Below are 27,952 nucleotides of genomic sequence, written 5' to 3'. Positions count from 1 at the left end.
TTTGTGAACGCAAATGCGGTCACAAAGCAATTCGCAGTTACCACCAGTGTCACACTGGTGGTAACCCATTCGCAAAAAGGGAAGGGGTCCCCATGGGACCCCTTCCCCTTTGTGAATGTTGCCAAAAATGTTTTTTCAGAGCAGGCAGTGGTCCAATGGACCACTGCCTACTCTGAAAAACGAAACCAAATGGTTTCGTTATTTTTTTTGTAATGCATCTCGTTTTCCTTTAAGGAAAACGGGCTGCACTCCAAAAAAAAAAACTGCTTTATTTAAAAAGCAGTCACAGACATGGAGGTCTGCTGTCTTCAGCAGGCAACCATCCCTGTGAGTGCAGGGACTCGCTATGGGGTCGCAAAATGCGACCCACCTCATTAATATTAATATTAATGAGGTGGGTCTTTGCGACCCCATAGCGATTCGCAGACGGTGTGTGAGACACCGTTCTGCATCAGAATTTGCGATTCGGAAATTGCAAGGCGCGCCGACTCGCAATTTCCGAATCGCAAATTCTGAAATTGCTACATCTGACCCTTGGTGTTTAATGATTTTTGGACTGTTTTGACCCTTATTGAATTCTTTTTATTTTGGTTTCACTTTATTAAAATGTACTGTTTTTCAAAACTGGTATGTGATTTTTCTTGTGCTGTGGCTATATTACTGGTTTGGTACTACACCACTGCTTTACACAGTGCCTCTAAGTTAAGCCTGTCTGCTCTGTGCCATATCTAGCAGGGGGTTGTGCCCAGGTTAATTTAATTACTTCAAGGGTTCACCCTGACCACGGTTGTGAATGTTTTTTGAGGTGGTATTCACTCCTTCCCCCCTCAACTAATACTTCAATTTCTTACAGTCTCTAAAACATTTTTAAAGCAAGGAACTCACGCACATGGCTTAAAGTGTTTAACATGTCTCTTGACCTGATGAAGATTTTGTAAGTCACTTTAACAAATCTATTAATTTTAGGTGCTTTGTGTATTTTCTGTGTTGTCTAAAGATATCACTAAGATCTGGAAGTGTTTTTTTTTTTTTTTGCTTTAAACCTACAATTAATGGTTTATGTTGTATTATTTCTTTGAGTTATTACCTCTAGGGTGTGAGTCAGGGAGTATGTGTTTGTTTCTCAAGAATGTTCGTAATACAACATTGTTAGAAATGGGGTCTTTGGTTGGCAGTCAGGTTACCCCCTGTCCAAGCAAGGACCCTCACTCTAGTCAGGGTAAGTCACACACAATTCAAATTATCCTGTGCCCACCCTCTGGTAGCTTGGCACTGAGCAGTCAGGCTTAACTTAGAAGGCAATGTGTAAAGTATTTGTGCAATAAATCATACAATAACACAATATAGCACCACAAAAATACACCACACAGTGTTTAGAAAAATATATAATATTTATCTGGATATTTGCAGGTCAAAACGATAAAAGATGCAATAAGAGATTGTAAAGATATCACTGGAAAGTGATATGAAGTGTCTTAAGTCTTTAAAAAGCAAACAAAGTCTCTTTCAAGCACAAAGTACCTGGTTTGGAGTGAAAAATCGCCGCAAAGGGCCGCAGAGGAGGAGATGCGTGGAAAATGGTGTGTGCGTCGGTTTCGCCCCTTCACACACGTACTTGTGTCGTTATTTTTCACACGGTGAAGACGTTGCATCGATTTTCGGCGTGCGGACAGGTCTCCTCTGTGGGTCGCGGGGTTTTCAGATGCCCCGGGGTCTGTGCGTGGAATCCTGGGCTTGTTGTCTGGCTGCGCGTCGTTCCGGTGGGCTGTGTGTGGAATTTTCTCCCCTCGCGGCAGGCGCTGTGTCGATTTCCCCTCTGGAAGTCGGGCGGCATTGTCCAGGCGGGCCGTGCGTCGAAGTTCCGGTCGAACCGCAGGTGCCGCGTCAATCTTTTCCTCGCGAAGTAGAGCGCCTTCTTTCCGGTTCGGCGTGCAGTGAATTTCTCACCGCGGAACAAGCTGTGCGTTGAATTTTTTGCCGCACAAGGAGTCCAGTTGCAAGAGAGAAGTCTTTTTGGTCCTGAGACTTCAGGGAACAGGAGGCAAGCTCTATCCAAGCCCTTGGAGAGCACTTCTGCAGCAAAGCAAAGGAGCAGCAAGACAGCAGGGCAACAGCAAGGAAGCAGTCCTTTGTAGAAAGCAGTCAGGTGAGTCCTTTAGGCAGCCAGGTAGTTCTTCTTGTCAGGGTGCAGGTTATGGTTCAGGTTTCTTCTACAGGAAGTGTCTGAGGTGGTAGGGCAGAGGCCCTGTTTTATACCCAAATGTGCCTTTGAAGTGGGGGGAGACTTCAAAGAGTGGCTTAGAAGTGCACCAGGTCCCCTTTCAGTTCAATCCTGCCTGCCAGGGTCCCAGTAGGGGGTGTGGCAGTCCTTTGTGGTGTGAGAGCAGGCCCTCTACCCTCCCGGCCCAGGAAGACCCATTCAAAATGCAGATGTATGCAAGTGAGGCTGAGTACCCTGTGTTTGGGGTGTGTATGAGTGAATGCACAAGGAGCTGTCAACTAAACCCAGCCAGACGTGGATTGTAAGGCACATAAAGATTTAAGTGCAGAGAAATGCTCACTTTCTAAAAGTGGCATTTCTAAAATAGAAATATTAAATCCAACTTCACCAGTCAGCAGGATTTTGTATTACCATTCTGGCCATACTAAATATGACCTTCCTACTCCTTTCAGATCAGCAACTACTACTTCAACATTGTATGAGGGCAGCCCCAATGCTAGCCTATGAAGGGAGCAGGCCTCACAGTAGTGTAAAAACTAATTTAGGAGTTTTATACTACCAGGACATGTAACTTACATAGGTACACGTCCTGCCTTTTACCTACACAGCACCCTGCTCTAGGGGTTACCTAGGGCACACATTAGAGGTGACTTATATGTAGAGAAAGGGGAGTTTTAGGCTTGGCAAGTACTTTTAAATGCCAAGTCGAAGTGACAGTGAAACTGCACACACAGGCCTTGCAATGGCAAGCCTGAGACAAGGTAAAGGGGCTTCTAAAGTGGGTGGCACAATCAGCGCTGCAGGCCCACTAGTAGCATTTAATCTACAGGCCCTGGGCACATATAGTGCACTCTACTAGGGACTTACAAGTAAATCAAATAATCCAATTTGGTGTGATCCAAGTTTAAAGGGAGAGAGCATATGCACTTTAGCACTGGTTAGCAGTGGTAAAGTGCGCAGAGTCTAAAAACCAGCAAAAATGAGGTCAGAAAAAGAGAAGGAGGAAGGCAAAAAGTCTGGGGATAACCCTGCAGAAGGACCATTTCCAACAAACATGCTCAAGACTGATGCACATACTCACCTTTCCTACCACCCACCTGCTGAAAACCAACTTTTCACCGAAGAGCTCATGAAGATCATCACAGTGCACTATCTCCTACAACCCAATGCCCCTTTTTGTAGGGGAGTGAAACCTCCACTGGAATGATGACGTTGAGAATGACATGCAAGTAGCCAGTTTAAGCACTTCTTATCTAATCATAATTCCATACAAGCTTTTGCCAATCCAACCCACATCAAAGGGGTAAGGATCGATCTCATTATATTCAAAGAGGGAGCACTGAGAATTGACTCCATCCTTCTGAGCACCTGGTCTGACTATCGCCAAATCCTGTTCGACCTCACCACACGTAAACAGAGGACCAAAGGTCAAGGCTTGAAACCCAAACGCTGGATAAGAAGCACCATATCAATAGGAATAATAAATCTTAAATTTACCAACACCATCTTTTATTCCACATGGAGATGCAGGACATACATAAGCCAACCGCACACTATAACTATACAATGGCAGATATCATGGACAGAGTTGTTCCACTACATCTTGAAAGACAGAAATATACATTTTCACATCTCTGGTGTAACTAAAACCACAATGAAGAAAGAGCGAAACTCAGATTGCAGGAGAGAAGATGGAGACAGGATCCCTCACCCATACATTTATAACACCTCAGGAACGTAAGGAACCACTAACAAGAAACTAATGTGGAATGCAGATCTCAGCTCAACACTGCCAAGAAACGTTCAGGCAAACTCTTTGAAATCATTAAACAGCAAGCCAGCTCTTACTCGAACTTCAAAATCAAGGACTCTTCCCAGAAAAAACTGAAATCATTCACATCTTTCTTTGGAAATAAATAAAAGAAAAATCAATCTCTCCATCTCTTCCCAGATGGCTCACAAGGCCTCAACAAATGAATCCTGGGTCACACAAGTAGCCCCTGCCCCTCTAAACCCAAGAACAATGCAGCATGGAATTAATTCAAAACCGCCAACAAAACATAAGTTGAAATTATCATAAGAGGCCCTAAAGCCCACTTCACACTTCACTGACCCAGTTCTGTCATCTCTTGCAAGACATCTAGGATGCCTCGTTGTCCCCCTATGGGCGAAGATCATCAATGTATTTATCATCTAGGGCACAGTCTCAGGCTGGCTGAAAACTAGATAAGTGACACTGCCCCTGAAAAAGACAAATGCTGACCTGGTGGATCTAAACACCTACTACCCAATAACAAACACCCCTTTCCTGGCTAAAATACTAAAAACAAAATGTGTCCACAGCCAACTATGAAAACACATTGAAAAGTTTGACCTTGTTAGAAATGGGGTCTTTGGTTGTCAGTCAGGTTGCCCCCTGTCCAAGCAAGAACCCTCACTCTAGTCAGGGTAAAGGAGAAATACACCCGGTTAACCACCGCTCACCCTCTTGGTAGCTTGGCACGAGCAGGAAGGCTTAACCCAGAGACAATGTGTAAAGCATTTGTACTGACACACACAGTGATACAGTGAAACACTACAAAATGGACACCACACAGGTTTAGAAAAATTGTAAATATTTATCTAAATACAACAAGACCAAATACGATAAAAATATACAATACACAATTAAATATATGACTTTAGCAATTTAAAACACAAAAATAGTGCCTAGAGGCACAAATGCTGTAATCTGATGTTAAAGTTGTTTCCCACAATGCAACGCCACTGGCACTGTTTACTGAGTCACACGGACCCCCAGGTACAGTACCTTAGCAAAAAGGGTGGAAAACAGGCCGATGCACAGAGACGACGAGCGAGGCGTCGCTGGATCAGATGCGGCGTCGGTTCCGGTGCTGTAGGGTGAAAGAGCGTAGGCATCATGAAGAAGTGTTGTGTTCTTGCTGCGGAGCGGTGGAGGTGAGGCAGAGTCGGTCGCGAGGAGTCGGTCCCTCGGCACCTCTGGTTAAGTCGAAATCCGGTGAAGTCACGATCACATCACAGGCGCTGCAACGGAGTCGAGTGTCACAAACGTTGGGTGTACGACACTCCAATTCATGAGTTTCTACAGACGTCAGTGGCTGCAGCGACGTCAGTTCTACATTGATGACGAGGTCGTCACGTCTCGGCGAGGTCCGCAAATCCAGGTGTAGGTGGAGTCACAGGCTTTGTGCAGCGGTGTCCTTAGCAAAGTTGCACGGAGTCGTCCGGTGTAGTTTCATAGGATTTTCACTAGGAATTCACTTCCAGGGGGCCCAGGAACTGGAATGGCACTCTCTTGCAAACTAAAGTCCACAGCATGCAGACTCAGAGACTCATTGGTGAAGCCTTTGCTGTCCGTGAGGCTTCAAAAACAGGAGGCAGGCTCAGTCTAAGCCCTTGGCGATACCTCTCAAGCAGGAATGCACAACAAAGTCCAGTCTTTGTCCCCTTTCACAGGCAGTAGCAGCAACTCCAGGACAGCCCAACAAAGCACAGTTACAGGCAGCAGTTCTCCTCAGCTCTTCTCCTGGCAGAGGTTCCTCTTGAATCCTTGAAATAATCTAAAGTCTGTGGTTTTGGGTCCAATACTTATACCCCTTTCTGCCTTTGAAGTTGGCCAACTTCAAAGAAAAGTCTCTGTTGTTTACATGATCCTGCCTTGCCCAGGCCTGGCTCCAGAAACACACCAGGGGGTTGGAGACTGCTTTGTGTGAGGGAAGGCACAGCCCTTCCAGGTGTAAGTGACCACTCCTCCCTCCAGGCTAGCCCAGATGGTCCATTAGGCTATGAAGGTTACACCCCAGCACCCTTTGTGTCACTGTCTAGAGGAGATAAACAAACAACCCAACTGTCAGTCTGACCCAGACAAGGAATCCACAAACCGGCAGAGTCACAGAATGGTTAAGCAAGAAAATGCCCACTTTTTAAAAGGGGCATTTTTAAACTAACAATCTAAAAACTACCTTCACTAAAAGATGTATTTTTAAATTGTGAGTTCAGAGACCCCAAACTCCACATTTCTATCTGCTCTGAAAGGAAAACTGCATTTTATGGATATTTAAAGGCAGCCCCCATGCTAACCTATGAGAGAGATAGGCCTTACAACTGTGAAAACTGAAGTTGGCAGTATTTCACAGTTAGGACATGTAAAAACACATTAGTATATGTCCTACCTTAAACATACACTGCACTGTGCCCATGGTCCATCTAGGGTCTACCTTAGGGGTGCCTTACATGTAAGAAAAGGGATGGTTGGGGCCTGGCAAGTGGGTATGCTTGCCAAATCGAATTGAGAGTTTAAAAACTGCACACACAGACACTGCAGTGGCAGGTCTGAGCCATGTTTACAGGGCTACTCATGTAGGTGTGCTGCAGGCCCACTAGTAGCATTTGATTTACAGGCCCCAGGCACCTCTAGTGCACCTTACTAGGGACTGACTAGTCAATCAAATATGCCAATTGGGGATAAACCAATACAGCTTACACTGAAAGCATATGCACTTTAGCACTGGTTAGCAGTGGTAAAATGCCCAGAGTCCTTAAGCCAACAAAAAGTGCTCAGAAAAAAATAGGAGGAAGAAGGCAAAATGTTTGGGGATGACCCTGCAAAAAGGGCCAGGTCCAACAGACCTGCTCAACAATTTTTAATCCGGCTTCAGGTCAGAATGCAGCACTGAAGCTGCAACCTGACACATCATGGATGAGGCTCAGAATCCTGGATCAAAACAACTTGTGCTGTGTGCTAACAAATTTTCCCTCACCCTTCTCAGGGTTAAAAAAACCGCTTCCTTTCCCTCAGGTGGATGGATCTTTTTTCCTCAGTGAAAAGTGTGGTAACTATTTATTTACCAATCAATTCAAACCCAAACATCAAATTTAAACACCATGACCCAGGTGGTCACGGAAGAAAACTCCAATCAATGAAAGTTTTGAGCTTAAATTTATAACCACAAAACCAAAGTTACATAAGTTGTGAGCAGAATCGAATTGTAAAGATAAATGAACACCATAGGCTGACCTACGAAACAAGTTTAATCTGCTCAACATCAACACCATTAGATATTCAAGAAGAATAATGCATATTAATAAAGCAATTACTTGACAGAGAAACATTTCAGCTCGGACTGTGTATTCATCAGTCAAATCAATTTACAAAGATTCAGAATTCATGGTTTGGGACAAAGGTTCTCCTTACTACTAACCAATCAGGACAAACGATTGTGGGAGCGGGCTACACATGCAGGCAAAAGTAAAAAAGAAAATACAAAAATTATTTGAAAAACATAAATATTGGGCTAAGTTAAACTAGCTAAGAAAAATAGAAGACAGATGTCAGCATGCTAACTCTACTCAGAAAAGCAGGTCAGGGGAAAATAACATTGCATTAAAATATAGCATTCCTAGGTTTAGCATTCAATTCAGTTTTCTCAGTAAAGCATGTAGATCATCAGCAAAGTCTGTTAGAAGCACCATCAGGGGAAAAAGTGCAGAACATGGGCGGCACATGAAAAATAAAGAACATCCAAGGGAACAAGGTAACAGAACAAGATTCAAGGGGGGACTGCCACTGAAACGTAGAAAGTCCTTCCCCGATTAAGAATACCCAAATTAGTTTGAGTGGTCCTTTCGACAAGTCCACAAAAGGGACATTGTCCAATCGCATTATTACACAAATTGAGTTTGAAACATCAGGAAACTCTCCTAGGATGGGCATGAAGTAATTTCCTTTCCGTGTGACTTCAATAGTTTAACAATTTGAATATCACTTGTTGCAATCCATGTTCCTTCCCATGGCACAAGACGGTTTTCTCCTTTCTTATGGGAACAGTACTTTTAAACAATAGTATTACTCTACTTTCAGTCATTATGATCCAGTGTTGGAACAGTCAAGCACACTGCAGTGTAAAAATTACACATAATACAATAAGACTCTTTACTGGTCATGTGAAACAACCTGATGGAAACATTTATGTTAGAGGGAAAGAAATGATTCAGTGTTTCATTGCTGCTGCAACTATGAAGACTTCAGTCCTAGTTATGCTAACACAAGAAATACAATGCATTAATAAACACTCATAATATGCAAACTTATGAATTCTGCATTATTAATATATCAAAATATGCAAACACATTTTATTAAAAATGGCAATCTTTGTTAAAACATCACCTTAAGTATGACGAAGAAGTGCATTTATTTTTCTGCACACAACTTTAAACTAATTAATCATAAATAATTATAAATCATATTCATCTCTACTAAAAAAAACAAAATCATTCTAATGATTAAAATATATTTCAACATTGTTCTAAATCATGTTAGCACTTTGTCAGTTCTGGTAGGCATAACGTCTTCCATGATAGGCACAATGTCTGCCATAAATATAAATGTCAACACTTTTAAAATACGTATCAGTGCAGCTCTCTCTAGGTTAGGCTTTTTAAATATGAATATGAAAGTTATCAAATGCTGACTCCTGGTGTACTAAAAGAATTACTTAAATTTACCCTCCAACATTTCTCATTCTCCTTGACTGCTCCTTGGTGTTTGACACAGTCAACCATGTCATTCTGCTAGAGAGCCCTGAACACAGGGCCTTACAGGAAATGTACTTAAATGGTTCTCATTCCGTTTGAATAACTGTTCACAACTTATCAAATTGGAAGGCTCTAGGTCCAAACCGGATCAGACTCCAACCTCTCAACCACACTCGTCAACCTTTAGATGGAGCCACTGAAGACGATTCTCCATCAAACAAATTTTGCATACAATATGTAAGCAGACGACATCCAACTGTACTCAAAAGTGTCCTCTGCAGACAATATTATCCAGCTCAACAATTCTTTAAAAAACATCAAAAAATGGCTCAACCACCACTATTTCAAACTATGCTCCCTGAAGACTGAACTTCTCCTCTTCGAACCCCACAAGTTCACTATTGGTACAAGAATAGCTCTAACACTTGCCAGACATTGTCAGGGGTCTAGCAGGGTGATCTCTCAGGGGACTAGCTGGGCTGGATAACTGAAGTGTAACATAAACAAGAGAGTACGTGAAAGCTAGAAAGGAAGTAGGACAGAAGCTCAGGGCTGAAGCACATTGGATCAGGACTGAGGCAGGTTGGAATAGGGAACTGGAAGCCTGCAGGGAAAATACAAGTATTAACAACAGGAAGGTAAACCAGGGAAACAATAGACAAACTATCATACAATGATAGTAGTCTGCTCCTTAGAAATGATCTCTCTCTGAGGGGAAAATATATTGGAAGAAGGTAAGGAGCAGAAGAAATAGCACAGAGCTCTGGGAGACACCTACCCACTCCTATAGAGAAGGTGGCCTGTATTCTCTGTGCCAATGACACAGACTCTCCTCGAGTCGCCTTGCACAGCCAACCTTCACTAATCTTCACCACTTCAAAGGGGGTCTACCTTGTCTCCTCTTGAATAAAGACTTTTGTAATCACAAGCAAGACACTGCCACTGCTCTTCCACAGTGAGTGAAGAACTGCTAGGCGCCTAGCTACTCAGCAGCAGAACTGCACAGCAGTACATCTAATAAGAACCTAATCCCCCTTATACTGCAAGTGGAGGACATCTTGACTCTGAAAGAGGATGGCACGAGGGGAGTCACTGGGGTGTTCTTGCCTCCCCAAGTTGTCAGCTCAGTACAAGACTGTTTAAGGGCCTACTGTGGCTCTCGGGAGGAAGTTGGCTCCAGGACAAAATAGCTCCCTCTGTGTTGCTATGACCCCACCAGCTACAAGGAAAGGATCTCTATCCCGGTATTTTGCCAGGAAGGATGAGCAATTAGCAGGGTAATATCATTGCAGTCAGGAAGAACGGGGGGACCCGGGCTTGGGGAAGAAAAAGCCAACAAAGACAACAAGGACAAGAACGCCCAATCCAGACTCAGTAATATGTAAGGAGGACTCACACATTATAGATTTGAACTTCCCGCCCCTAAAACAGATTACAAAAATATCAAAATCACAACTGCATCAAAAAAAGAGGGGTACAAAATAACAGATTTTCTAACAAAACAAAAAAACATGGAATCCAGGGATGCTGTCTATCGCAACATCTAGCCCACATCTAGCGCCAGCCAATCCAGCAACGGCAGTAGAGGGGAGTAATGCCCCTACAGATAAAGAAGCCACACAAGAGGTGCATGGCGCAGGCATAAATCCACTAAGCCCAGCAATGGCAAAGCTTCATACAACACAGGTGGAAGTCCACAAAATCAGCTCAACTATGTCATTTTCATCCTTGAACCTCTCTGCCCTTAGCAAATGGGAGTTGCCTAGTTCAAGGTCCGCCCCTGCCACCTCAACAGGCCATCCCAAAGAACCAGAAATAAAGGACCAACCTTTGATCGTACTTACAGAAGCTGCACCGATCATGTATGGAGTTTCCGTAACGCAAATGACAAACCCCATTGTGCCGCTTCTAGCTCCTTTGCATGTGGCAGGACAACAAATACATACAGCAACGGTTAGTTTGAGCCAGTATGCGGTCTGTAGTAGTAGCTCACTGATAAAGGATAAGTTCCTCTTTGGAGCCAAGCCCCCCTTAAGTCCAATCAAGAAACCACCACAAATGGCAGTTTGCCTCAGGCCTAACGGCATCTGGAAGTGTGAGCTCTGTTACAAACTCAAAAACATCAGTCAAAGTGGTACCCGAAACAGTCGATACCGAAGACTCAGCTGGCGCATGGGGGGCTCTCCTGTCTGCCATAGATGCAATTAGACTTCAAACAGGAACTTCAGGTGGACCTTCTTAACATCCTGGCTGTACATGTAGTGGGCATCAACAAGAAACTGCAAGCTCTAAATGAGCTGATACAGAGAGCCCAAAATTACAACTATACTCAGGCAAGTCTTGTTTCAGTGTGCAAAAATAGGGGACAAACTACAGGTCCTCCCATTTATCCTCAATGAAATTCTGTTGGAAGTACATTCCCAATCAGTAAGACTGCATGAAATGATGCAGGTTTTAGAAGATCAAGCAAAAGACACAGCACACACTAAGTAACCCCACAGCACATCCCGTAAGTAACAGGGGTCTTTTCAGCACCCACCGCCCCATTAGTCCCTAGGTGAACAGTCCGCCAAGGCCCTCCAGCGACGCAAGGCTCTTACATCAACTTGCTGCAGATTTAGGTAGGAAGTCTGCAGTACATGAGGTTGTGGAGTCAGCAGCGCTAGCAATTACAACTGAGGAAAGGGGAAGAAACTAATCGGGCCTAACAAAAGGGGAAAAGAAAAGGCAAAGAAAAGCCTGCAAGAAAAGCAAAGCAATGATGTAAAACAGCATTTTGCAGTTATTTGCTCCACAGAGAACCTCAGCTTACCCCAATGCTGTGGAAGGAAATAATGAAGAAATAAAATCAATTGAGGATTGAAACCTCCGGAACCAACATACCTGTACCAGCAATAACTCTAAGCCCCAGAAGCTCGCACCATAGGGCAGTAAAACAAAAAAATCCAGCTATGCCCACAAATGGGCAAGTCACAACACAAAGGCTGAAAAGGCAGTCGGGTCAAATCAATAACTTATCAGGATGAAAAAGACGCAAGGCTCACATCCAAACACCCAGATAATACTGTGGAGCTCTCATCTCACGGAAATGTTGATAGTAAGAAGCAGCTAATCTAGCAGAAGTGAAATGAAATCTCACCCAGGGGAAAAGGGAGGGTCAGCATTCATTTACAACAAGACCTGATGCCACCGCTAGCCCAAGATCATGGGCTACACTGAAGTCTTGATGTGAGCCAGTAAGCAGAAATATGGATGCATGCTGGAGCAAAAGCCACCAAGTCACAAAAAGCGGCTAAACGTCTGCTTATAACGAATTATACATCGTTGAGGGCATTTGATACTTTAAACAGAGGAACTATCTTAAAGTTATTAAAGGAAATAAGGGAGCTAGCACACATTACCTCCCCCGACTCCCTGTGCATAGCATTTAAACCGCACCCCTACAGATGTGATTGAGAGGCAACTGCAACATCTTGGGCCTCCCCTGATATAATCCAGCAATTACTAGCACAGCAGAAATCTTCAATTCATGGGGGATTGAACTACAAATGATCGGACCACCACATTACCCAGGACCGCTGCTTCCCAGACAAGCTAGAACTTGCAATCCTAGCACAGCAGAAATCTTCAATTCATGGGGGATTGAACTACAAATGATCGGACCACCACATTACCCAGGACTGCTGCTTCCCAGACAAGCTAGAACTTGCAATCCTAGCACAGCAGAAATCTTCAATTCATGGGGGATTGAACTACAAATGATTGAACCGCCATGTTACCCAGGACCGCTGTTTCCCAGACAAGCTAGAACTTGCAATCCATCACAATCTACAGGAGGGAGCTCGGTCCTAAGGGGTTTGTTGGGGGCAGGTTTGGGTTCAACACACTTCGAAAATCTAAGAATAGTTAAAAACTGAAACAAGGTTTTCTAGGGTCAGGATCAGCAGGGATATAATGACATCATGGTACTCACAAGCCAGGACTGGCTATGGTCCCCGAACATCCAGGATATTAACCAGTCCTGATAGTTACAGCATCAGCGCGGCGGTTGACCCCGGTTACCTTAACATATGTTCATGGAATAAACATGGCCTTGAGAGCAAGTTACAAGATGGGGACGCTATGTCATTTCTTTAGAAATTTTACATTATTTTAACACAGGAAACTTGGAGTCATTAACCTACACCAATAGTTGGGTACGTAGAGCATCATATACGAGCTGAAATGTCTACAAACTCTGGGCAGGCCAGGGAAGCCTATTAATGTTTTCCTCTACCAAATTTAATTGGGTCATAGATACAGTACATCCAAGGATAAACTGGATCCAAGTACTCAAGCTAATACTGAAAAAAATATTGCCCCGTTCCAACGTCCCTGCTTATTTTAAATGTATACATTAATCCTAGAAAAATGGAGAGAGGGAAAAAACATCGCAATCCTGCTCAAACTAACAAAAACATTACAGAAATGACACAAGGAGGTGATCTTAATTATCTCTGGGGACTTCAACTTAGATCTAAGTTACTGCAGCATGGCAACACAAAGGAGGGCATCTATCACCTACCTGTGTGGTAGACGTTGTTCAGCAATAGACAACATGCTGGTAAGCATAGCAGCATTGCCCTTGGTGATCCAATTTCAGATTTCACCCTGCTCAGAGAGCACCCACATCCTTCAAACCATGCTTACAGGTTTACACAGCTGTGTCCAGCAAGTAGTGTAATCTCCACCCCCAGTTACACATAATCTAAAAATATTAAATTGGTGTACCCCTGGAATATTGAAGCTGATGGAAGAGGTCTATTGTTGTGCATGAACTTTCGAGGAGTTAAAAGGAGCATCTGAAAACCAAGACGCATCTAAAATGTCAGCAGGAGAAATCGAAAAAGCATGGGCAACCCTAATCTGGACTCTTCTAAAAAGAATTCCAGTCAGAATACAACCACTGAAGAGGTTACAGGGAACAACTAAGAAAGGGGTCCCAGGAAGGCAAAACTGGTACAGCATCAGGCTGTAGTAAGAGAAATGAGAAGAGCAGCAAAGGAGATAAAAACTGGGAAGTGGGACAAGAAAGCAACACTAAGAATTTTGAGACTGCAATTTCATAAAGAATGCTGGAAAGCAAAAAGAAGTTGTCAAGAGGAAATGTGGAAAGAGCTTTTATGGTCCAGTAAGCAGCCAAACAGCAAAAAATGTTGGCAAGTTGTAAACTGATTGTTTTTCTGGAAAGACTAGACACCATAATGCTGAAATAGAGGAGGTCTCCTGGGAAGCTTACATTTGTGCAATGCATGCAAAGCCATTCATTGATGGAGAAGGGGAAGGCTGCCAACCCAAAGCCGAAATTTAGGAGTCCCAAAATATCCAGCTAGCCTCTGCATTTCACGGCGCCCTGGAGAACCTAGATGAACCCAGGAGTTCCACTAAAGTCTTCCAGAACAACGCAGCCTCAATTGTGGACATTGATCAACAGGTAAAAATACTGAAAAAAACTGAAGGCTGAAGGGGCCGCAGGCCAAAAATATACTGCCTGATGCCCGCCTCAAATGTGATGTATATTATTGGGCCCACTACCTTGCTCCTCTGTTCAACCGTTTCTACTGCTCCAATGTCACTCCAGACTCCTGGAAAGGTATCTCTGCCCTATTCTTTATGATTCCCTTATCAGCCTCATCTCCTTTTATGAGATGTGTGCAGGCCCCTTCCTTGGGATCTATCACTGAATATAACAGCAAACCTTTAAACTGTAAAGTGAGGGTCCCTTCCTCTAGTGTGTCTGTCGGGTTCACAGGAATGCAGAAATGCACAAATCTGCTCGAGGGGATTCCTCTACTCGTCATGTCTTCACCAGGCAGGCATGCATTTCCCCAAAATGGAACCCAGGGCCCTACATGTAATGTAGCAGGGCAGGCAGACACATTCAGCGTATATTCACAGCACACTTACTGTCCAGTACTATCACCTCCATGCATTGTGCCCCTACAGGCACACATGCACTCAGCACACACATTCGGTCTGCTTGCACTGCTCATTACTGTAGCCTTTTTGTATTGCACCAGGGTGTGCTATTGGCAATTACACACACTGCCAGCACACACCCACACTGTACTCCCTGCTCAACATTCACCCTTCATGTATTGTACTTCATGCAAGCACACATATACCCTGCACATGCTTTTATTGCACACACACTGCACTACATCTTTCATGTCATGTATTCTTCACAGGCATACATAACCTCAGCACATGCACTAATCCCACATGTACTGCACAGCACTGCTTTATCCAAGTACTGACCCTTCCCAGGCACACATACAAGCGGAGCAGTCACTACTCCTATGCTACGCAGCACTCCACATCTACTGGATGTAGGCCAAGAGTATGTTAAGCACACAGCAGTGGATCTTTGAAAAAGGTGAGTGATCTGGTCGGCCTCACTTCAGTGACACAGAGTGAAAAGGACCTGTTCACTACTACTGATCATTACACAGTATGCTACCACCAGCATGATTCTGCTGCTTAACTTCTGATGAATAGTTATAAAGCAACAATTATACATCTAGGATTTGTGTAACCCAATAGATGTTATGGGTGTTTGGCTATCACTATGTACAATCAAAAAACGATAAATGCCAGTAACCATCTATGTCCAGTACAAGGGTTCTTTATATATATAAATTGTTAAGAACTCTAAAATACATATAATGTACAGAAAGGATCTACAAAAACAAGAATGGTGCTCTGCGAAACAGTGGTCAGACACTGCAAGTCAGTGAATAGTGACAGAATACAGAATAGTGATCATAAGAGGGGTAATAGGCAGTACAAGAGTCCAATCAAGGGCTGAATATATTCATGTTAGCTCCTAGTGGAACAGCTTGGTAATAGGATGTCTTTGTGCCTCCTAGTGTCAACTGTGTACATTATATGTAATTTGGAATTCATAACTATTTATGTATATAATGAAAAATATGCAAACAGAAAAATGGCCCTTTACACCTGCTTCATGGACTTGTCCAAAGCCTTTGATTCAGTGGACCGGAACAAGCTGTGGGGGAAACTAGCAAACCTTAAAATCCCGTCAGAGCTGCTAAAAGGAATACAGCTTCTGTACTCAGAAAATTGGGCAAGGGTGAAAGTTGGAAACAATGGAAGAGTGTCGGCCAGAATCCAGATAGACAGAGGTGATAAGCAGGGCTGTGTCCTGGCCCCAATGCTTTTCAACCTCTATCTGGCAGATCTGTGCACACAGCTAAACATAACTGGCTCCCATCCTCCCAAACTGAGCAACTATACCCTAACTGCATTACTATATGCAGACAACATCGTCTTACTGAATCTCTCAGGAACAGGACTCCAAAACATGTTAAACACCTTCAATCAATATTACACGACTAATGAGTTGGTGGTAAACACGGAAAAAACCAAGGTAATAATTTTTGGCAAATGGTTAATCAAGAAAACTAAATGATTCTGTGGTAATCAATCCGTGGAAAGAAGTGGAAGCTATAAATACCTCGGCATCTGGCTACACGAGAGCTGGTCGCATCACCTGCACCTAAACACCTTGAAAGCGAGGTTGGCATCACTGCTTGCATCAGTCCTTGCCCTGGCCTCAAAACTACAAACCCCAATCTGGTGTTCACTACTCACAGTGATAAAAGCAAAATTCCTCCCAGCCTTAACATATGGTTCGGAAATATACCCAAGCAAACTGAACGACTTCATGAACATTGCACATAGCAAGGTGTTTCGCCTTCTCTTCCGCCTCCCACACAGCTCCTCGCCAGCACAGATTAGGTTGGAATTTGGATTACAAGATCAAACATTAGTACAAGACTGGGCATTACTCAAATACACATCGATGCTAAGACTAGCCCAACCAAACACTCTAAAGGCACTGATTTGGGAGGAAATCAACAGAAACCAGGCGGAATTCCCAAACCCCTGGCTAAAGAGAATTGCTCTCGCCATAAAGCACCTGCAGGAAGAAGAGTTATAGCAAACGTTTTTACCCCATAAAAATTTTAAGCAACTTCTAAACAAACAAATTAAGTTGCTCTCCTGGAGCAAGGACAAAGATACGTTCAGAATTGGATCTAATGCTTGGATGACAATTAACACATACAAGGCTCCAACATCTCAACCTTCTATGACAAAAGTTTTTAAAACGTCAGTAAAAATTAAGGTGCTACACGCCAGACTCAGACTGCTACCTGCATTGGAGACTGAACCAAAATGGCTCAGATCCACAAACAATGGACGATGCAGACTTTGCGCACATCACAGGGAAGACTTCTTACCCATCCTTTGTGTTTGCTCCGCTCTATTACCCTGGAGAAAGCTGTATCTGAAATTTTTTTAACACCAACTGTATCAGAACATGCCTGCAGGCTATCCTGTTTAGTCTGAAAGGATTGACACCACAAACACATGGCCTGTTTTGCAAAACTTATTTTTAAAACAGAACATTCCTTAAAACATGCCATAAAAAAATCAAGATAACAAGCCCTCAACTGGCATAGAAAATGAACACTGGCAGCCCCAGGGCTCAACTGGACTAAAAATTACAAAGAAAGCAGGAATGTATTAATTGTTTTATGGTGTTCTTAACATCACCGCTTGTACAGTTGCAATGAATTTAAGTAATATTGCAATAAAGCATTAACTAAATGTATATAATGGACCATTGTACTGGATACAGATTGTTACTAGAATGTATTTGTTTGTGACTGTACTTATTGACAGTCAAACGTTTACATCATCAATTATGTTAAACCCTCCCATTCCCCGGATGAGCTGGTCTCGTCCAGGCACATGGTTGCCGTGTGCCTGGGACGAGACCAGCTCGTCTTGCACCGGGCCCACGGGGGAAACGCTAGTGCTCCCCCCGTGGGCCCCCTACCAACACCCCTCCATTAGGGATGAAATGGGAATCTCTTTCCCCTTCACCGTCGCCCTCCCCCCCCACCCCTCCAGTGACATCTGATGACGTCAGCGCGCAAATCTTGCGTTGACCTCATCAGGGGTCACCTTGGATCCCAGAAGAAAAATGCTTTTGCATTTCTCTTCCGACCAGGAGGTGGGGCGGGAGAGACAAGAAAGGAAAGATCTTTCCTTTCTTGTCTCTCACAGCATTTCTGCTGCATGATCGCAATGTGATCCGGCAGCAGAAATACCCACTAGACACCAGGGATTTTTTTTTTGTCAATTTCAGTATGGGGAGCGGCCCCTTGGGCAAGGGTCGCTCCCCAGGGGGCCAAATGATTTTTAGGCCATTTCTGCCCCCCGGGGATAGATCGGCCTAATATAATTAGGCCGCTCTGCCCCCAGGGGGGGCAGAAACCAAAAGACACCAGGGATTTTTTTTTTTTTTTATACTAACGCATAAGTGGAGCGGCCCCTTTGGCAAGAGCCACTCCCGGGGCCATTCTGCCCCCCTTGGAGCAGATCGCCCTATTTTTGTTAGGCCAATCCGCCCCCAAGGGGGCAGAAACCTCTAGACACCATGGATTGGTGTGTGTATGTGTGTGTTTTGTTTGAGGGGGGAACCCCTTGGGCAAGGGTTGCTCCCCATGGGGGCACATTACTGTTGGCCATAACTGCTCCCCTTGGATTGGCCTAATTTTGGAAGGCCCATCTGCACCCAAGGGGAGCAGAAAGCCCACCAGAGACCAGGGTAGATTTTTTTTTCTCCAAAATAAGAAGTTGGCCATACCCCCACCCCAAATAAATGGGGCCAAAGTAGTTCTGCCCACCGGGGGCAGATGGGGCAATTATCTGGGGGGGGCAGAAAGCCTACTAGATTTCAAGGATTTAAAAAAAAAAAAATAGTGGGGCTAACAGTCTTTCAGCTCTCCCCCGCACACTAAAACATCTTATCCCATGGCAAGCAAGAGGACATTTTACTATTTTTGTTTTACATTGGGCCATGAGAGCTTGGCAACTCTTTTTTTACTTTGGGATGCTGCCATGTAGAAAAATCCACAAGACCTAGACACATCTGAAAACTAAACATCTGGTTGATTCCAGGGTGGTGTGCTTCACATGCACCCCGCACCATTTCCTTACCCACAATGCCCTGCATATCTGCAGCTTTGCTGGAAAGCACAAATTTTTCCCACGTTTTTGTGATGGAACCTTCCGGAATCTGCAGGAATCCACAAAATTCCTACCACCCAGCATTGTCTCATCTATACCGATAAAAATTCTGCTGCACTTGTCAGCCTAAAAATTTTTTTTTCCAAACTGCCCTTTTGGACCCACTTTGGTTCCCCCTCAATTTCGACATGTTTTTGGCTCTTCCCTCTCACAGGCACTTGGCCTACCTACAAAAGTGAGGTATCATTTTTACCGGTAGACTGAGGGGAACGTGGATGGTAGGAAATTTGTCCCGGTGCGGTGATCTCACACAGAATTGTGAGAAAAATTTGATGTTTTAGCTAAATTTGAGGTTTGCTGAGGATTCTGGGTAAGAAAATGTTGGGGGATCCACGCAAGTCACACCTCCCTGGACTCCCTAAGGTGTCTAGTTTTCAGAAATGTCTGGGTTTGGTAGGTTTCCCTAGATGGCTGCTGAGCCCAGGACCAAAAACACAGGTGCCCCCGCAAAAACAGGTAGTTTTGTATTTGATAATTGTGATGTGTCCACACTGTGTTTTGGGGCATTTCCTGTCACGGGCACGAGGCCTACCCACACAAGTGAGGTATCATTTTTATCAGGAGACTTGGGGTAACGCTAGGTGAAAGGAAATTTGTGGCTCCTCTCAGATTCCAGAACTTTCTGTCACCGAAATATGAGGAAAAAGTGTTTTTTTAGCCAATTTTTGAGGTTTGCAAAGGATTATGGGTAACAGAACCTGGCGAGAGCCTCACAAATCACCCCATCTTGGAGTCCCCTAGCTCTCTAGTTTTCAAAAATGCACAGGTCTGGTAGGTTTCCCTGGGTGCTGGCTGAGCTAGAGGCCAAAATCCACAGGTAGGCACTTTGCAAAAAACACCTCTCTTTTCTTTGGAAAAATGTGATGTGCCCACGTTGTGTTTTGGGGCATTTCCTGTTGCAGGCGCTAGGCCTACGCACACAAGTGAGGTAACATTTTTATCGGGGGACTTGGGGGAACATAGACTAGCAAAACAAGTGTTATTGCCCCTTGTCTTTGTCTACATTGTTTCCTTCCAAATATAAGACAGGGCGTAAAAAAGACGTCTATTTGAGAAATGCCCTGTAATTCACATGCTAGTATGGGCACCGTGGAATTCAGAGATGTGCAAATAACCACTGCTCCTCAACACCTTATCTTGTGCCCATTTTGGAAATACAAAGGTTTTCTTGATACCTATTTTTCACTCTTCATAGTTCAGCAAATGATTTGCTGTACACCCGGTAAAGAATGAAAACCCACAGCAAGGTGCAGCTCATTTATTGGCTCTGGGTACATAGGGTTCTTGATGAACCTACAAGCCCTATATATCCCCGCAACCAGAAGAGTCCAGCAGATGTAACGGTATATTGCTTTAAAAAATCTGACATTGCAGGAAAAAGTTACAGAGTTACACGTAGCAAAAATGTTAAATTTCTTTTTATTTCAGTTGTTATTTTATGTAGGAAACCCTTGTAGGATCTACACAAATTACCCATTGGTGATTTCAGAATTTTGTCTACTTTTCAGAAATGTTTAGGTTTCTGGGATCCAGCATTGGTTTCACACCCATTTCTGTCACTGACTGGAGGGAGGCTGAAGGCACAAAAAAACATAAAAATGGGGTATGTCCCAGTAACATGCCAAAATTGTGTTGAAAAATTGGGTTTTCTGATTCAAGTCTGTCTGTTCCTGTAAGCTGGGAAGCTTGTAATTTTAGCACCGCAGACCCTTTGTTGATGCCATTTTCAGGGAAAAAAACACAAGCCTTCTTCTGCAGCCCTTTTTTCCCATTTTGTTTTTTAAAAACGACATTTTCACTGTATTTTGGCTAATTTCTCGGTCTCCTTCAGGGAAACCTACAAAGTTTGAGTACTTCTAGAATCCCTAGGTTGTTAGAAAAAAAGGACGCAAATTTGGCGTGGGTAGTTTATGTGGACAAAAAGTTATGAGGGCCTAAGCGCACCCTGCCCCAAATAGCCAAAAAAAGGCATAGCACCTGAGGGGGAAAAGGCCTGGCAGCGAAGGGGTTAAATGAATCCTAGAGGGATATTTATTGGTTTGTAACTATTGTATACCTCCCTAGTTGTATGTGTTGTTTCTGTGGTGAATGCAATAACTCCTGGTGAAGGCAGAAGCCTTCCACTACTATGAGGACAGCACTTTTGGCACCCATCCTGGTCCAACAAAACTGCAGTCTGTCAGACAGGCCGATGTCATGGCGCACAAGCACAATCTGTGTTGGCCTATGACCAGTGCTTTAAATGGGCCGGTACGGTCTGGGACGGAGTACCAGCAATTTTTAATTTTGAGAGGGAGAGTACCTGCACTTCTTAAGAGAAACGTAAAGATTTTAATTGGAGAGTACTGGTACTTCTCAGGAATAAGCTACAGAGTACCTGCACTTGATTTTTCCATTTCAAGCACTGCCTATGACAAAAAAAAAAATCTGCATTTGGGATCCAGAAAATCGTACAGTTGGGCACTCAGGGCAGGGGTACACATCTTTAACCACGCAGAGAAGTCTTTCCTGTCCAAACACGTTGCGTGCAGGGATGCACGTATCCGGATGCACACACCGGTCTTCTACGCTTACCAGATGAATCCATGTCACCTTGTTTCCAGTTCCAGGCTTTCGGTTAATAGTCCGATGCATTGTGGGGTGTGTGGTCTTCATACAGTAGGCTGAACTAATTAGATTAATACGTTTGACAGCATTAAATTGTGAAAGGAAAGCTGAGGAGTTAGGATGCATGTCTCCTATATCAAGAAAGCATACAGGGACACATTGCACTGTTGGTTGGTCTGCGCCTGTCATACAGAACATGATGCACTTTTGGCTTGCATGTATTTGTCATAAGCCTGACTGGATGGAAACCTCATCTCTCTCCTAGTTATCTTCTGACATATGTTACGTAGCTTCGCAGGAAGCTTTAACTGACTAATACTGTACATGGTGTATTTGCTGTTTTTTGCTCTCCCCTTTTCCCCAAAAATCAAATAAAAAGACTTGACGAAAAAAGAAACGGAAATGGAATGCGTCCCGATGTCTTAGAGTCAATTAGTAACCTTACACGTAGTTGCCTTAAGTCCGGAATCACTACTTGTAGGAGGCTGGCCTTGCTTATAGTGGGTACCTGATGGTACTTACACCTTGTGCCAGGTCCAGTTATCCCTTATTAGTAGATTAGTAAGTGTTCTAGCAGCTTAGGCTGATAGAGGTAGCTATAGCAGAGCAGCTTAGGCTGAACTAGGAGACATGCAAAGCTCCTACTATACCACTTATATCATATAGCACTATATCATAAGAATCGCAAAACTCAGTTACTAAAAAAAAAAAAAAGGTACTTTATTTTAGTGACAATGTGTCAGAAATATCTCAGAGGATATACTCGCTTAGGAGGTAAGTAAAATACACAAAATATACACATAAACCAAAATCAGGTAGGTAAACAGTTAGAAAAGTAGTGCAAACACTGTAGAATACAATAGGATGCAATAAGCCTAGGGGCAACACAATCCATATACTAAGAAAGTGCAATGTGAACCACTTAGGGACCCCAGGCCTAGTGTAGTGTATAGAGGGTCGCTGGGAGTGTAAGAAAACACAAAGAGGGTGTCCAAGATACCCAACCCAAGACCCTGAAAAGTAGGAGTAAAGTTACCCTACTTCCCCAGAAACACACTAAAGTTGTGATAGGAGCTTCTGCAAAGACCACAACAGACTGCAAAGCACTGAAGACAGATTCCTGGACCTGAGGACCTGTAAAGGAAGGGGACCAAGTTCAAGAGTCACAAAACTGTCGGGGTCACTTGGATACAGCTCCTGTGTTCCAGGGACCACGCTCGTCACGATGAGAGGGGACCCAGAGGACCGGTGAGGCAGAAGTTTGGTGCCTGCGTTAGCAGGGGGGAGATTCCTTCGACCCACTGGAGATTTCTTCTTGGCTTCCAGTACAGGGTGAAGGCAGACAGCCCACAGAGCATGCACCACCAGGAAACAGTTGAGAAATCTGTCAGGATGAGGCGCTACAATGTCGCTGGTAGTCTTCTTGCTACTTTGTTGCAGTTTTGCAGGCGTCCTGGAGCAGTCAGCGGTCGATCCTTGGCAGAAGGCGAAGAGGGAGATGCAGAGGAACTCTGGTGAGCTCTTGCATTCGTTATCTGAGGAAACGCCCACAGGAGAGACCCTAAATATCCCTCAGAGGAGGATTGGCCACCTAGGCAGGTAAGCATCTATCAGGAGGGGTCTCTGACGTCACCTGCTGGCACTGGCCACTCAGAGGCCTCCATTGTGCCCTCACACCTCTGGATTCAAGATGGCAGAGGTCTGGGACATACTGGAGGAGCTCTGGGCACCACCCCTGGGGTGGTGATGGACAGGGGAGTGGTCACTTCCCTTTCCTTTGTCCAGTTTTGTGCCAGAGCAGTGGCTGGGGGATCCCTGAACCGGTGTAGACTGGCTTATGCAAGGAGGGCACCATCTGTGCCCTTCAAAGCATTTCCAGAGGCTGGGGGAGGCTACTCCTCCCAGCCCTTAACACCTATTTCCAAAGGGAGAGGGCATAACACCCTCTCTCAGAGGAAATTCTTTGTTCTGCCTTTCTGGGACTACGCTGCCCAGACCCCAGGAGGGCAGAAGCCTGCCTGTGGGATGGCAGCAGCAGTAGCTGCAGTGAAAACCCCAGGGAGTTGGTTTGGCAGTACCCGGGGTCCATGCTGGATCCCCAGGGATGCATGGGATTGGCACCCCAATACCAGGTTTGGCATGGGGGGACAATTCCATGATCTTAGACATGTTACATGGCCATATTCGGAGTTACCATTGTGAAGCTACATATAGGTACTGACCTATAACAAAGTCCAGGGAAATTGCCCTGAACTACGTGGGGGCACCTTGGCTACTGCCAGGGTGCCCTCACACTTAGTAACTTTGCACCTAACCTTCACAAAGTGAGGGTTAGACATATAGGTGACTTATAAGTTACTTAAGTGCAGTGTAAAATGGCTGTGAAATAACGTGGATGTTATTTCACTCAAGCTGCAGTGGCAGTCCTGTGTAAGAATTGTCTGAGCTCCCTATGGGTGGCAAAAGAAATGCTGCAGCCCATAGGGATCTCCTGGAACCCCAATACCCTGGGTACCTATGTAACATATACTAGGGAATTATAAGGGTGTTCTAGTGTGCCAATCAGAATTGGTAAAAATGGTCACTAGCCTGCAGTGACAATTTTAAAGGCAGAGAGAACATAAGCGGTGAGGTTCTGGCTAACAGAGCCTCAGTGACACAGTCAGGCACTACACAGTGAACACACATTCAGGCCACAACTATGAGCACTGGGGTCCTGGCTAGCAGGATCCCATTGAGACAGGCAAAAACAAACTGACACACAAGTATAAATGGGGGTAACATGCCAGGCAAGATTGTACTTTCCTACACTACTACATTTCCTATATGCCTGTGAATTGTTTTTTTGTGTGTGTATACATGGATAAATACCCAGGTATACACAAAGTCCCTTAGTTATGTGCCAATGTACAAAAAGCGCACAGAGCACCGTATGTGCAGGGATTCATTCCAACTGCCATTTTTCAAACACAGACTGACAGACATATTCTTAACAAAATTCTGTGACCCAAAAAAAAGTAGGATTTTTCAAGTTTCAAAAGCTCATATAAGTATATGGTGTCACCAGAAAATGCTGAATAACCTTTGGCCTGGTATTGACATCACAGGGAATCACGTCACAAGATATGAGACATAGATGAGAGGAAATTAATGTGTGCTTCTAACCCAAATTACATGATGAAAAATAAAGCACAGTAAACAAATGAGTGGCCTTTGAATACTGAGCCCTGTCTTAAACTAATCCCACTACTCTAACACATGTCTAAATCCACAAACATACCAATGCATTGTTGTCAGTCAGTAACTCCAGCAGCCACTTACGTTTACCAGATACTCCATGCCACGAAAAATGCTATGCTCAATCCTGGACTTTTATTTTACAACTGATTGTTTTCAGGGGGTGTTATTTCAAGTGGGTCAACTGAATAACGGGACTACTATTCCCATAATGCCCTATGCTGCTAAATAAAGACTCGTGACTGGATCACGTTATTTCTGACGGCATGAAATGCTTGGTAACCCAGTTAGCGCTACTGACGGTCTGTTGGTAATCTGTATCCTACCCAGGGGGCTGGTTTGAACAGAGAGAAGCGTCCCTGAAAGAAGCAGCCTAACTCGACCAAATCTAGAGCGTTGTCAACAATGCATTAGCCTGTTCTCTAACTAAGTGGGGTTAGGAAGCATGACAATGCACCATAGCCAATATGTCGGATCTGCTTTAGACGCTATGATTAAAGTTTTAAGCATCCTACGGTTGTCTGCTACCCGTCCACGAAGCGCTTCGGCGTGTCGTCAGGAACAGAAAGCGCTACATGAATGCGAGCGCTAAAATGCACAAATAATACGGTTCGATAATACAAAACTCTGCCCAGGAAGAACAACACGAAGCTCTCCCAGTAACTATCCCACATCTCCCAGAGCAGCAAGACGTTCCTCCCTTAAGGCCACTTACATTGCGACAGCACAGACAGCGCCTACGCCTTTCCTTGCAATCCCAGGTATAGCCATGGCAGTGCAGAGGAAACGCGATCTACGGCTCACGAATCCCCTTCCCGCCCCCTTCGGTACCCCTTGGCCATTCATACATGTTGTCCTTAACACATGACCCTGTGTCTCAGAATGTATATCTTTCCCGGGCTGCTGCAGCCTTTAAATCGAAACTCGAGGGCATCGTCGCCCATACTGCTCCCCCTCCCCTGTCTCTCGAATGGTACGTTCAGGCAGAAGAGTCTCTTACTGTCTGCTCAGCCGGTTCAATTATTGCTGTTCTTGAAGGGGCGCTCTCGTGTACAGCTGTGACAGGCCGCTTGTGGCTCCTGCCCGAGAGTGGCAGGCATGGCCTGATGACAAAGCATCCAGTCAAAGGGGCTTGACGTTTTTTTCCCTTTCATTACATAACCTTTTGTTTAATTTGTTTTCTGAAAGTAAGTAGGTGTGGTGAACTTTGCCTCACAAACCTTTCCTCTAGTACAGTTATGGCAATCACGGCACGGTATCTGACTATTTAAGGCTCACGTAGTGATTCACTGGCTGCTGCCAAATACCTCACAAGTTAAGACATTCTTCCTTGCCATCGTGCCGGAAATGACAGCCAGCAACGAATTGCTGTGGTTTACAGCGGTAGAACAAGCTGAAAACCGCGTTTTTCCTTGTTATGTCATGATGTCGAGGAAGTTGGAATAAACTGCATTTCGGTTTAGTTTGGACCAGAGTGGTAAATTGTCGGCTTCTATCGCATATCTGCATAACAATTCAGAAACACTGTTAAGTGTGAAACCGAGCTAGCTAGGGGTTTTCCAGGGAGCCGGTAATTCCTGATAAGACAATTGATGTCTGGGATGATTCACAACCGAGATGATGCAAACATGCTCATACCTACTGTTGGAAATGGCACTTTTTGCACGGTCATCCCCAGTCTTTTTGCCTCCTTCCTCCTATTTTTTCTGACCTGTTTTTGTTGGCTTTAGGACTCAGGGCACTTTACCACTGCTAACCAGTGCTAAAGTGCATATGTTCACTCTGTAAAGTGTACTGCTAATTGGTTTATCCATGATTGGCATATTTGATTTACTGGTAAGTCCCTAGTAAAGTGCACTAGAGGTGCCCAGGACCTGTAAATCAAAAGTTACTAGTGGGCAGGCAGCACTGGTTGTGCCACCCACTTTAGTAGCCCTGTAAACATGGCTCAGACCTGCCACTGCAGTGTCAGTGTGTGCAGTTTTAAACTGCCAATTCGCTAAACCTTCCCTTTTACTACATGTAAGGCACCCCTAGGGTAGGCCCTAGGCTGCCCCATGGGCAGGGTGCAGTGTATGTTTAAGGTAGGACATATACTAGTGTGTTTAAATGTCCTAACAGTGAAATACTGCCAAATTCGGTTTTCACTGTGTAAGGCTTCTCTCTCTCATAGGTTAACCTTGGGGGCTGCCTTTAAATATCCTTAAAGCACAGATTCTCTTTGAGAGCAGATAGAAATTTGGAGTTTAGGGTCTCTGAACTCACAATTTAAAAATACATATTTTAGTGAAGTTGGTTTTTAAATTGTCTGTTTGAAAATGCCACTTTTAGAAAGTAGACATTTTCTTATGTATACCATTCTGTGACTCTGCCTATTTATGGATTGTCTGTTTTGGTCAGTTTGACAGTTCAGCTGTTTTGCACCTCTCTAGACAGTGTCACAAAAGGGGGCGGGGTTGTAACTGGCATATCCTGATGAGCCATCTTAGCTAGAGAGGAGGGTGGAGTGGTCGTTCACACCTGAAAAACTGTGCCTGCCCTCACACAGTGCAGTCTCCGACCCCCTGGTGTGCGTCTGGGGCCTGGCCTGGATAAGGAAGGATCTTGCAAACACTTGAGACTTTGCTTTGAAGTTTGCCAACTTCAAAGGCAGAAGTGGGTATAAGAAGAAGACCCAAAACTGGCTTGGACCTACTGACGATAGCGCTTCAGCAACGACGATGACGCTGCATGCACCGTGACCTGTGGACCCCGCCCATCGCACCGCCCTGCTTCACACCGCAGCCCTGGTCTCACCGACGCTGCTAGACGCCGTCACCGAGCCGCTGCCTGTACCATGACCTGTGGGCACCGCACGTCGCATCGTCCCGCTCTGCACTGCGGCCCGACGCCATCCACACCAGCGCACCTGACTTTATCAGCCCAGAGTTCGATCGCAACACGTATGAACTTCAAGGGCTCGACGACTCCCGCACCGACTCCAGAACCGACACTGCGAGGATCACGACGCCCTGCAAATCCAAGGTACTGCTTGCGGGTCTTCCTGACACCGTAGCTAGCCTGCGACGCCGCGGACGGCCTGAACTGTTGGTTTTGTTGCTCACGACGCCGTGATAGCCCCAGGTGGAACTATTGACTTAAGGGAACTGTATTTTTGAGTACATCTTGTAG

General features: G+C 44.6%; 1 protein-coding gene across 2 annotated transcripts in view; it reads right to left on the bottom strand.

Moving 5' to 3' along the window:
• The window catches only part of PLA2G7 (phospholipase A2 group VII), a 274,794-nt gene extending 248,890 nt beyond the window's left edge, over positions 1–25,904 (bottom strand). For both annotated transcript variants that reach the window (XM_069236079.1, XM_069236082.1), the window contains exon 1: positions 25,782–25,904. The gene's annotated coding sequence lies outside the window, so the exon portion shown is untranslated. The remainder of the gene's footprint in view (positions 1–25,781) is intronic.
• Positions 25,905–27,952: the final 2,048 nt, after the last annotated feature.

This window comes from Pleurodeles waltl, chromosome 5 (genome assembly GCF_031143425.1).
Source record: "Pleurodeles waltl isolate 20211129_DDA chromosome 5, aPleWal1.hap1.20221129, whole genome shotgun sequence".
NCBI classification, from domain to species: Eukaryota; Metazoa; Chordata; class Amphibia; order Caudata; family Salamandridae; genus Pleurodeles; species Pleurodeles waltl.
The sequence above is the reverse complement of the archived record's forward strand: the minus strand, read 5'-3'. Positions and strand labels throughout refer to the sequence as shown.